The following is a 9479-nucleotide window of genomic DNA, read 5'->3' as shown; positions in this document are numbered from 1 at the left end:
CTTTCCCAGGAATGGGTTCTGGGAGCAGGGAAAATTAATAATCCTTGGATCCAACCCATGAATTTATTCCTGAGAGAACAAGAAAGGCCTTTGTCTCCTGGGCCAGAATCCACTGGTCACATAAAGCCATTTTGTGCTCAGTCAGACCATTGATTGGTCTAGTCCAGAACTCTCTCCATGACTGACTGTTTGTGGTCTTTCCTGGTCTTGTCTCATGAGACTATCTGAAGGAGCTAAAGGATAAAACAGAGGTGGGATCCAGCAGAATCTCACAGGTTCCCGAGGGTAGGTTACTAATTATTTGTGTGTGCCGAGAGGGGGTTACTAATTGGTGATTTTGCCATATGATTTTTGCCATAGCTACACCCCTCCTCTCCACAGTAGCGCGCAGAACTTGAAGCAGTCTAGCAGGAGGTGCACAGGTGTGAATGGCAGCCTGTGCCTGCGTGCATTCGTTTCCCGCCCAAGGACCAGCGCAGCGGCTGGGTCCTTGCCACAGCCCTGCCCAGGAATGCCCTGCCCCCAGAATGCCCGGCCATGCCCCCATCATGCCCCACCCAGCCCCATTGGCACTAGGCCACAGTTTGAATCCCGCCACCATGGGAACCTGTTACTAAAATTTTTGGATCCCACCACTGGAAAAAACTAACAGCTCAGTCCAAAGGGGGAAGGGGTAGAGCAGTGGCCAGGGACAGCCCTGTGGTGCTACCTCCAAAGAGGCGATTGGTGACTCAGACACTGAGAGAAAATCATGTTCTTTTGAAGGGTAGCCCATCAGCTGGAATGATTTATGCCACACTTTTTGGTGGTGTAAGTCTGCACCACAAAAAAGGGGCATTCTTGGACTGAAACGTCATTGGGAGCCAACTAAAGCAGATGCTTCCCTGGAAATACCCCCTCACATGCCAACGCAGGCCCCAATGGTGCAGAAGCAATGGTGTAGGGGCAAACATCCGGATTCAGGCTCATGAAGCTGCTCCTCATCCGACCACCAGGGTAAGTGCTTCTGTGCCAGTGTCTAGGCCCCTTTGTGTGCAATGGTACCAGCTAAGGGGTCAAACCACATACAAATCGGGTTCAACCCCCCTCCCCCAGGACTGCACAGTTCAAATGTATGATGCTGAGCACATGCCCAATTTCTGGGAAGCTGTGGCCCCATCCAAGTTCCGCTTGAGGAAAAAAATTCTGCAAGACCTTCACTTTCCCCCCCCTTTGTTTGCTGCAGTTTGTTCTTGAAGACTTTCCCCCCCCCCCCCCCCCGTTTGCTCCATTTTCTTAAATGAAAATCCAGTGCCATGTGTGGGGTGATTAACAAATGAGAAAAAAACCTTGAGAGGTGTGGACTTCCTTCTACTACATACTTTCTTTGATTAAGTGGGAGATTCTGTTGCAGCAGTATACGAATGATACCTTCCCCAATGAACACCTGTGGGCAGAACACAGCTGCACAAATTTGACCAGCTTTCAGTGATAAGGCAAGCGTGTGCCAAAATACTAGGGGTGGGACTCTGTCTGACCTGACCACATCCTCTGAGGCAGCAGAGAATGAACAGAAGCGTAGACAGAGATCCACAGCAGAACATCATAAAACAAACAACTCTCAAATAGATAACAGTGATCTGCTTGGAAGATAACCTTGTGTGGTAGCCAGCCAAGTAACATTTTTAAAAGCTTCAGAAAAAAAAAAGATCTGATTGTGGTAACTGATTTTCAGGCTGGGATTCACATGTATATGCACCCCTTGCAGGGCCATCCTAAAGGTTATACCTTTCTAAGCCTTTCTGGAAATTATTTTTACCTTTCTTTTCATACTTCAGTCTTCCCTTGGAAAAGAGGGAACAATTGTATCACTGATGCAGAATTATTCAGTTAAGAATCCTGAAAAAACTTACTCCACTGTTAGAAGAAGGAGAAGGAGAAGGAGAAGGAGGAGGAGGAGGAGGAGGAGGAGGAGGAGGAGGAGGAGAAGAAGAAGAAGAAGAAGAAGAAGAGGAGGAGGAGGAGTTTGGATTCATATTCCCCCCTTTCTCTCCTGCAGGAGACTCAAAGGGGCTTACAATCTCCTTGCCCTTCCCCCACTCACAACAAACCCCCTGTGAGGTAGGTGGGGCTGAGAGAGCTCCGAGAAGCTGTGACTAGCCCAAGGTCACCCAGCTGGCATGTGTGGGAGTGTACAGGCTAATCTGAATTCCCCAGATAAGCCTCCACAGCTCAGGCGGCAGAGCTGGGAATCAAACCTGGTTCCTCCAGATTAGATACACGAGCTCTTAACCTCCTACGCCACTGCTGCTCCTGTTACCAGAGCTAGGTTGTCAAACAGACAGATGGAGGAGCTTGGTTTAATATGCTTTACTGATGCCTTTGATAACTATCCCCTTGTTGCTTGAGGAAGGCCTTACAAAGGAAAGACCTGACAGAAAATCTCATGGTTCTCCCATTCTTTTATGGGGGAAATCAGAGGTCAACTAAATATAGAGATGAAATCATCTGTCTCATTCAGGGCTCACTCAGAGGTGATGTCAGTCCTGGGAAGAAGTCTTGGTAGCTTAAATCATCAGGTTCATCCAGGTTCTGTTGGGAAGTAGCGGTAGGGGCTGAAATTCAGAAAGAAGAAGAGAATGCAGGGGTTTCTTTGCAAAGTCTCTCCATATCACTTTGCTGTAAGATAAAGAAAAACATCTACAAAGTTTGCTTCTGAGATCTGAACCAGTTTTTAAGAGGAGTCATGATTTCAAGTGAGGCAAGGAAGGGTCAGGAATGCTGCCTTTGTCCGCCGACATACTGGAGACAGGCAAAAAGCACTTTCTCTCCGCTGAGTGCCCGTGTCCTCATATTTTGGCTTATACACTGGAAATGAGCAGCTGAAGAACAGGGCAGATATCTCTTGCCTTTTCATGTTGCAGAAGAGTGGAGCTTAAAAGCCCAATGGCTTAGCAGGATGCTACTGAGTGAAAAACTGCAGGTCTATGACTGGATCTCCAGATGGCTTTAATTTTCAGAAAAGCCATTTTGTAGGGAATGGACATTTGGTCCAGGGCCGTGGTGCAGGGGCTGGAGGGGTCAACTTGCTATGCTGCTTCCTAGATAGAATCCCCCCACCCACCCCATCTTCTGTTAAGACCTGTAAGAAACCTCAGCTTGAGTGAAATTGTGTTTATGTGAACACATGAAACTGCCTTATTGACTTGGTCCATCAAAGTCAATATTGTCTGTTCAGACTGGCAGCAATTCTCTAGGGTCTCAAGCGGAGAAAGGTCTTTGACATCACCTCCCACTTGGTCCTTTTAACTGGAGACTGAACACAGGGCCCTCTTCATGCCAATCAGCTGCTCTCCCACTGAGCCATAGTCCTTCCGCGAGGAGTCCTTGCAATAAAATTGCTCCCTGGCCTGTTTTCCACTGGCCTGACAGAATTTTCCTCCTTTTGGCTGTCACTGAGTGATGGTTTTTCTCTTATAACAGAGGAAATAAGAGACAGGGCGGTTTACTTGTTTATTGTTTCCTTCATGATTGGAATGACTAGTCAAATGTCTTCGAGAGATATCAGAAACTCCCTTCCAATGTCACCTGCAGTCATCCACTGTAATCATGAGGAAGATGAGTGGAAAGAGGGGGCAGAACTTTTGCTGCTTCTGACTAGCTTCTGCTTCCTTCCCTTTCTCCCTCAGTGATAACTCGAGCTGAGTGGGAAAGGGAAGCGAACAAGCAAGAGCAGTCGAAGAGGCTTCGTAAATCCCTCCAACCATCCCTGCTTGTTTCCTTCATGACTGGAACAATTTGGATCCCTTCGGCTGAGATGGGACAATCCCCCTGATCCCCCCCAAAGTGACTGGGTAAAGGCCTTGGCCTCTATGACCTGTTACTGAGCCACCATAGTAATTGGTTGGCTGCCATCTTGGGCAGGATGCTGGACTAGATAACCACTGGTCCAATGCAGCAGAGCTCTTCTTAAGTTCCTGGTTATGGCCGTTTCCCCACTTTTAAAAATGACGTCGGTTTCATCCGGCATGGACCTTTTCAGCGCGGGGATTGTGTTCCCCGGCTTCCCCACTGCCCCGTGCAGAGAGCGCGGGGTCATCAAAAGGCGCCGTTTTCAGCAGCGCCAGAAATGACGCGCGCTGAGGGGGCGTGAGAGCGGCAGAGTCGGGGCAGCTGTGTTGTCTGGCCATCCCCTAGCAGTTAGGTGGAGTGCAGCTGGACCCAGCTACTTGACAAAGAGTAGCCCAGCAGCCTTAAGCGGTGTGAAGTGGGGAAAGGCCCTATGAAGGAAATAAGCAGATGATTGACTCTTCTTCCTTCAACCTGGCCTTCCCTTCAACTTGGCTCCCTCCCAGTTTGAAATGGCACTGATGGGCCTCACTCCTAAGTGGACTCCTCCCTTGCAAGATTTGTACCTTCCAAGAACTGGCAATCCTACCTTGGTATCAGGGGCTGTACTAGTTGTCAGATAGAAAGTGTTTAGAGTTGGGTTCAGGAAGGTCATCCATGCAAACATGATCCTTACACATGTGCACTTAATGTAATTTTCTTTGCTCTTTGGGGTCTGGGTTCAAGATACGCAGCATCCTTGCAAGTAGGAATTTGGCAGGAGCTGAGCCAGAATGCCATCATAGAAACCACTACAGAGATGTAAAGACTGCCAAGGATCAGGGGAAAAGAGAAGAGTGTCAAATTTGTGAAGTGTTGAGTATTGGGGAGAATGGGGCAAATTGTGACCCGTATAAGATTGACCCAGGTAGAATGCAACCTTGATGTTTCCTGCAGTCTTTGCAGGGGCCTACTGCCACATCTTACTCAGTGGCCATAATTTTATGGTCTTGGGAGATTCATGACCTTCCCCCTTGATTTATCCCATGGGCTGTGGAACTTGCGGGGAGCTCATCTGACCAAATCTTGACTGGTAGACTGGTTTCATGAACTGTCACACTTGAATTAATGCTACGGTCTTCAGTGTGTAACCTATCTGCCAATGAAAGGTGACATTGCCAACTAGTACCTAACAACTTTATCCAGGGCATTTCTCCCTTGAGGGGCATGAAATAATACAGAGGAAGCACCACTTTGGCTACTTGCCTGCCAGTCCTCCTTACTGGCCTGTTACTGGCTTTGTTTCAAACTTTCAACCTTAGTATCACCCTTGACGGTATAAATAGTTTGAAGAATGGGATGGGTTACTTTTGCATTGTACAATAGTCCTACAAGTCCTTAAGAATCATTTGTTAAAGAGAATTGTGATTCGAAGTGTACGGCTTTCACAAGGAAGACCATTTTACTAGGGAACTTTCTGCCCATCAGATAAAGACAAAAAGAGTGTTTAGCAATATGGTTGTTGGTTTTTGCTCTGGATTTGAAAGCGGAAGGAATCTTCGTATACTCTGAGCTGAGTTGGGCCCTCTGCAAACTGAAGGCCCTTGTGCCAGCCATTAAGGGCAGAGGTGGGATTCAGGGGGTTCCGAAGATTCTGTAGAACCTGTTGTTAAAATTTAAAATTTCGCTTTTTTAATACTTAAAATATTTTTATTAAGTATTAATATTTTTAATACTTAAAATAAAAAAGTGATATTAAAAATATTTTTAAATACTTTTAAACAGTCATTATTTGAATCCCGCCACCATCGGAACCTGTTGTCGAAATGTTTGAATCCCACCACTGATTAAGGGTAATCCAGGCTGATTTTCTTCCCCCTTTCTAGAAACATGCTACTTTCCATCACCCAAGGGTGGTAGAGTCAACGCTGAACTTTATGACCTGTTGTTCAGTATTCCCAGCCAGTACTTGGCACAAGATTTTTTTTAATGGAAAAACTTGTACTTTACTAAGAGATATGTATTTTTCCAATGATAGTTCATATGGTGTATGTGCTGAAGAGGGTGAATCGCATCAGCGCACTCAGTGCACCCATTCTGCTAGATACTTTGGTCGTTTTAGTCTGCTTATTTCTGTTTATGCCGTGACCTGGATGGCTCAGGCTGGCTTGATATTTTCAGATCTCTGAAGCAAAGCAGGGTCAGTCCTGGTTAGTATTTGGGTGGGAGACAACCAAGGAAGTCTAGCGTTGCACTTCAGAGACAGGCGATGGCAAACCCTCGTTGTTCTTCTCTTGCCTTGAAAACCCTCCAGGGTCACCTAAGTTGGCTGTGATAGTCCCTATCTGTGGCAGCCTCTCCCAGGGAAATGTTAGGCCAGGTTACAAAATTTGTGTGGAGGCTGCACTGGGCCCAGATGAGTTGTGCGGAATCACATTGTCCGCAGTGGTGGGATTCAAATAATTTAACAACTGGTTGTATAAAAGCACCATTTCAACAACTGGTCCTGTTGAAGTGGTGCAAACCTGCTGAATCCCACCACTGATTGTCCAGTAGCCACCACTGTGGATGAGTCATACAAATGGCATAGTTGCAAGTTGCCCAGTGGCTGCTGCTGGCCCTGGCCTCGATGATGAGTCCTCTGCACAGTACAGGAGTGAGGTGAGCAGGGCTAGACTGGGAGGCAAAATAGCCCTGGGAGGGGCCATCCCCCTTGCCTTTTACTTTCAGAAACTAAAGTCTGAAGGCTATTGACATTGTTGCAGTTGCCTTGAAACCTATACAATGGCCTCTGAGATCTCAGAGGGTATTAATTTCTTAAAAGTACAGTCTCTGCTTCCATTATTTGGGGGGATTTTAACTCCTAAATGTATTTCTTTTTAGATTTTAGAGGATTTATCTCTCTCAATCAGAGGCGGAGTGTGGGGGAACTGTGCCCGGGGCATGCACGTGCCCTGCGCCCCTGCTGTGGTGCCATCCACCCCGCCCCGGAACACTCCGCCCCGGAATGCCCCACCCCACCTCCTCTGCGGCCCAGCCCCACCCCCTCCGCTGCTCTGCCCGGGGTGTTATGTCCCACCTGGACTCATTGATGCTACGCCACAGCTCTCAATCCCTCTCTGGGACCCATGCACTTGGGATTTAGCTTTTAAAGATGCTGGGAAGGGTGGCGGGATTATGAATTTCCAAGCATTTCTGCTTTTTGGAGCTGTGGTCTGAAGTCTGCCTGATGATCTTGATACTCAGAATTGAAGATGCATGGGAAAGAAGACATATCTTCTCGTGCAGAAAGAAAAGAAAGAAAGAGTCAGTCACATCATGAGGTAACAAAAATTTAACTCTTCCCATCCTCTTTCATGCTTATTTATAGTAAGCAACTCAAAATCAGTTCACTGAACAAGCTAGTGAAGTGATCTTCGAGTTGAGAGATCTTCAAGTCCAAACTGCTCCTCCCACACGGAGTGTTTTGTAAAAGGCCCTGCTTCCCCAAATTCTCTATCCCCACCCTCTGTTTTCCTACAGAGTATACTGAAGTGTGGGAGCTTGCATTGCCAAAGGCATGTTAAAGGAAGAAGTGACTGCACTGACTCCTTTTGTTCACCTTGTTCAGACTGTTTAAGAGGGTTACAGCACATACTGGATAGCCGTCATTATGCATAAGTGCTCCCATGGAGCAACTAGTGGCCCCCTGGTGTTATTTCAGATCAGGTAAATGATGTACATGCCACATGTGCCATGGTCCAAATTGAGCTCCTCAGTGCCATGAAAACACAAAACTCCCCATGCACACATGGTCCAAAGTTCTCATGATGGCTATGAGGTCTCTGTGCATGTGAATTGGTCCTCAGTTTCCATTCTGCAAAGAAAGGCTCCTTCCTCAAGGGAGTATTGAAAGTATGATGGAGTATAGAAAGACTGGCTAGCCTAGAACCAGCCACCTCTCTCATAACTCTCATTATCAGTTATGAATAATAACTGGTAACTTGACTTTTGATACCAGGTGTCTCTTTGTTCGACCCCTCCCTCTTTCCCCTTCTACTTCTGCAACTATCTTAAAATGAAGCATGTGGTTTTCTTTCTTTCCATTGTATCTGACTCAAGAAAGTTCATTCTAGAATAAACATTGTTAGTCTTTGAAGTGCCTCTGTACATCTGTTTTGTTTTGCCACAATAGACAAGGCAGCTTTTAGTTCTTTGACCATTCCTTTCAATGGCATGGCATCTCTTCTGCCTTACAGAGGAGGCAGAAAAAGCATAGGTCCCAGGGTTGGGGGAGTTAATTGGACAAGATTATGGAATTTCTGCTCTTCCTCTGCCTGGCCTGCATGCAAGCAAAGCATCAGCCTGCTGCTACGGGCAGGAGTGCCAAAGAGAAAACCTCTTTGCATGGTTAACATATGGAAGAAGAACTAGGAAATTGATCCTCAGAATAATTAGGGCACTGATGACTGCACTTAGGACCACACTCTCTATGTGTATCAAATGCTTATTAAAGTGATCTGGCATGAGACAAAAGATGGTTGGTCATTTATCTCCATTAACATTTGATTGATGTACAGTTTAACTGATCGATTTATTATGCTTTAATCCCATCCTTTCTTCTAGAGGTTTATCTCCTTCATTAGAAAGTCAGTGTCTTGTAGTGGTTGGAGCGCCTGTCTAGGATCTGGCTTCAAATCCCCACTCTGCCATGGAAGTTCACTGGGTGACCTTGGACTAGTTGCTCTTTCTCAGTCTAACATACTTCAGAGGGCTGTTGTTTTGAGGACAAGACGGAGGATGGGAGAACAAACTGTCTTGAGCTCCCATTGCAGAGAAAAGCATGGCATAAATATGCAAATAAGTTTCACTGCCTTAGTAATCTTTTCAAGTGAGAGTGACTGACTAAAAGTCACCCAGTGATCTTTATAGTTTGGTCTATAGCAAGGGTGTCCAACTCTGGCACCCCAGATGTTCACGAACTACGATTCCCATCAGCCCCTGCCAGCATGACCAATTGGTGGCAGGGGGCTGATGGGAATCGTAATCCATGAACATCTGGGGCACCAGAGTTGGACACCCCTGGTCTATAGGGTACCTGGATCACCCACTGTCTCTGATGGCCTTCCTATCCACTCACTCCTACCTGTTGCTCAAATGGCTACACTAGCATATTTCCAGGGAATGGTCCCCTCCCCCAACATCCATCCTTCAGGTATACTTAATGGGATGGAATTAGTTAGATCATACTTGTAGAACAATAAATGATAGCCTTTAAGCCCACATCAAGAAAAGATTTCAAAGAAACAGCTCCTGAGAAACATCTCGGGAAGGGGAAAGCTAAGTTTTTCCTAACCAGATAGCCTGCTAGTAATATCTCGTTACCATTTCAGACATGGGCAGAGTAGAATGCAAATGTAAATATTTATTATCCTCATGTTGGAAAAGTACCTGAATTTGCAACCTCTCTTTGCCTGACTCACAGAGCATTTGCTATTTGTATATAAGGTGATGATAACTGTATTAACACATTTCCATTGGGCAAAAAGGGCAAAGCACGTGCTAGAGAGCAGCTGGTTTTGTCATAGTAGTCATATTGATCATTACACCATTCCAGAGGGCTTGGCCCTGATCTTGCAAGCATCTGAGTGAGTCAGCGTTCACATGGTTAGTCACACAGGTTTCAGTTGCAA

This window comes from Sphaerodactylus townsendi, linkage group LG11, assembly GCF_021028975.2.
Source record: "Sphaerodactylus townsendi isolate TG3544 linkage group LG11, MPM_Stown_v2.3, whole genome shotgun sequence".
In the NCBI taxonomy this organism is placed as follows: Eukaryota; Metazoa; Chordata; class Lepidosauria; order Squamata; family Sphaerodactylidae; genus Sphaerodactylus; species Sphaerodactylus townsendi.
The sequence above is the reverse complement of the archived record's forward strand: the minus strand, read 5'-3'. Positions refer to the sequence as shown.